Raw genomic sequence first — 3,578 nt, 5'->3', positions numbered from 1 at the left:
GTGTTGCCTTCTCCCCCACTAGAGCTCTACGATAAACTGTAGTATGGTCAACCTAGACGAGATGGCATCATAGACAATGACATGATGATTAAGTGAGATTGTACAGAGTAGGAAAAACACAAGACAGACTGTGCTTTCCAATCCATACATCCTCCCAAAACCTCTTTTTTTTCATTTCCCACCTCGAATCTACAGCAAGTGCGAGTCTCCTTGTTTCTTGTTAACCTGCCCAAAGGTGCACTTCCCTATGTACTTATCCCACAACAAACTTTGCCATAGACCTCTTTCATTAAAAAAAATCCATAACCATTTAGATAACAGAGCAATATTCATGATTTCCAAGTCTAGGATCCCCAAACCACCCAGATCTTTTGGTCTACATACTTTTTCCCAGGCAACCAGATGGTATTTAGGTTTGTTTTCCTGTCCACTCCATAGAAAGTTAACTCTGGGTCGGTCAGGTTTTTTCTTAATTCCTATTGGAATACCATAGAAGGAGAGCATATACAGGACCAGACTGGTCAAGGAGGAATTGATTAATGTTGTCCTACTAGCAATATTAAGAAGCCTCCCTAGCCAACCACCCATGCGCTTTTCTGTTTTGTTTATAGATGGATTCCAATCACTCAAATTCAGTCTACGATCATCAAATGGTATTCCTAGATATTTAAAAGGTAGATTACCTCTCTTGCAAGTCAAGATTTCCTCAAAAAATTTAATTTTGCTTTCCTCCATCCCCACACATATCACCTCACTGTTATGAAAAATAATTTTCAGCCCCAACATAATTTCGAACAAGCTCAAAATTCTTTTCACATTTTTGGCTTGTTCAAAATCATCTTGGAATAAAATTATCGTGTCATCTGCATATTGCAAGACGGACACATCATTTTCCTTGCGATTTTTCGCGAGCCCACTAACCAGTTTACCTTCAACTACTCTGTCAAACAATATAGCAAGGTTATCAACAGCAAGATCAAAGAGTAAGGGTGACATTGAGTCTTCTTAGTAGATTGAAAAATCTTGGATAAGCAACATTCATACTAACCTATTTGGAATGCCAATTCAAATTCGATATGTGGGTCGTGAAACAAAATAACACTAATCCTCTGTAAATTTCCTTTCTTTGTTTATGAAGCTGTGAACCGAATTGGGATGTGAATTTTATAGCATGTAAAAATATCTCTATGTCATTAGTTAATTTTAATCTTTTTGAACACTAATAGATGTGTTTTATTTATTTATGTGTACCACTACAGTAAAAGCGTCAACGCAAATGTCCAGAGCTCCAACTCCATCAAGAAGGTTGAAAAGTCCACCACTATTATAGTAAGCAGAGGTCATAGCTGTAAGTTCCCAAGTGAACGTGGTATGTCCCCTGAGATGTTATTGCATGTAATGTCTAAAAATTGAAGCCCCTTCATCCTGGTTAGTTGACCAGGGATGGCATCAGAGAACATGTTTAAGCACAAACGCAAAAGTGCCAAGCGTAGTAACAATGACTCGATCCATGTTGGTATTATCCCAAAAAAATTATTGTAGGACAGATCCAGAAATTTTAGCTCTCTGCATCTTTGAAGAAACGGTGGGAATTCTCCTGAAAGACGGTTGTTGTTCAGCTTAAGCAAGGTAAGAACAGAGGTTTTGTATCCTTGAGGACGATTGGGAAATGTCCCTTTTAGCATGTTATTTGAGAGGTCTAGGAATTGCAATGGTTGGAGGGAGCAGGGAATAGTTCCAGAAAAGGAATTGTTAGAGAGGAGGAGCATTGCTAGCATTAGTTCTCCCATATCTGGTGGCAGTGTTCCTGATAGATTGTTTCTAGAGAGGTCCAAGAATTGTTGCTTATTAGGAAGTGTTGGAATTGGGCCAACAATCTGGTTAGAACTGACATCTAGTATTGTCAAAGGAGATCATAGGGGAAATGTAGGCAGCGTGCCAACAAGACGATTCTCTAACAAATACAAATTTTCAAGAGAGGAATTAGCAATCCAGAAAGGTATGTTATCGTGTATGCTTGTGTTTGAAATGTAAAGCCAAAAGATTGTGGGTTAGTTAAGCCAAGCTGGAAACTGGGGCCCTAGTATGCAAGTCTAAAGCCTATTGTGCATAAGCTGAATGGAGTTTTCCAGGTACTGTTGACCTTCACGGTTAGGGAGTTATCAATTTTTTTGCGGGAAAGGTTAGGGAGTTATCAGAGATATCTAGGTATTGTAAGATAATCAAATTAGTGAAATAGTCCTTAGTGGTTGCACCATGTAGGTTATTGTCGCTTAGCGATAATGTGTTCAAGTTTGTGAGCTCCCGTATACCAACTGGTATCTCTCTAGACAACTTGAAAGGCTTGACAGGTTTGAGAGGTTTAGTTTAAGGCTGACTAGGCTTGGGAGTTTTCCAAGGTGGGGAGGAGTTCGACCACCGAAATAGGAGTTGGAGAGATCGAGATGTGCCGGCCTCCCGTGCCTGAGGACGTCGATGAACTTCGGGATGGGTTGGCCTCCGAAGTTGTTGCATGAGAGTTTCAGCTACTTCAGATGTCGTAAAGTGAACAAGGAGGAACGTATCCCTCCAAGGCTATTCGTGTCCGAGGTGTATACGCTACTGATTTGGAGCTTGACGACATGGCCGGTCCGGTTGTTGCAGACGACACCCGTCCACCGGCAGCACTCGGCACCTCCTCATGACGACAGGAGGTTGCTTGGGTCGGTGAGGCTGGCCTTGAAAAAAAATTGAATGAAAGCCCCCCCCCCTGATTTCATTAACAAAATCAAAATATACTGATACAGCCAGAACGCACCCAAGCCCACCAAAACACTTCCAGCAACAGCACGAAACACGCTACTGAAGAACGTGTCTCACCCCCCAAGGTCAGGTGCATACAACTCTCGACCTCAACTCCTAACACAAGCGTTTCCCAAAAACACTGTTAAGCTAACAAGTTTCTGCACCCGAAAATCGACTGCTACCATACAGAAGGTCACCAGCAAACATTTTTGGCCAGCATCAACTGCATGAACTATCCTTTAGTCTAGGTATCCAGGTCGCCCATCCACGCCTTGACTGGAAAATTTCATTGGCGACTCGGTCCAGAATTCTTGCGCCCCGCTGCAGCTCCACCTTTGCGTCCTCCCTCACCTGCAAAACACTCCACTCATCAATCCAGTGTGACATTTTAGACATAACTACGCTAGGATCAGCAGGCCAAACATGTTAAAAACAAGCTAAGTTCCTGGTTTTCCATATACTTCATATCAAAGCTTCTACACCAATGAAAGCACTTTCTTCTTTTCTGATCCAAAACTACCTAGCCACCCATTTAAACATGTGTCCATATCACGGAAATCACACCGCAGCCCAGTGGTATGACTCACAACATTCCACATGTATCTGGCTAATGAGCATTGGAAGAAAAGGTGGTTAATTGTTTCTTTTCCACCACAGAAAAGACATTTGTCCTCACATTTTCCTCCTATGTGTAACAAAACATCTCTTGTGAATATGCTTTTCTTCGTAAGCAACCAGATGAACGTTTTGATTTTCGAAGGTATTTTAACTTTCCATAAAAAACTATTTGGACA

Source organism: Triticum urartu, chromosome 6A (assembly GCF_056163025.1).
Source record: "Triticum urartu cultivar PI428250 chromosome 6A, HENAU_Tu73, whole genome shotgun sequence".
NCBI lineage: Eukaryota > Viridiplantae > Streptophyta > Magnoliopsida > Poales > Poaceae > Triticum > Triticum urartu.
The sequence above is the reverse complement of the archived record's forward strand: the minus strand, read 5'-3'. Positions refer to the sequence as shown.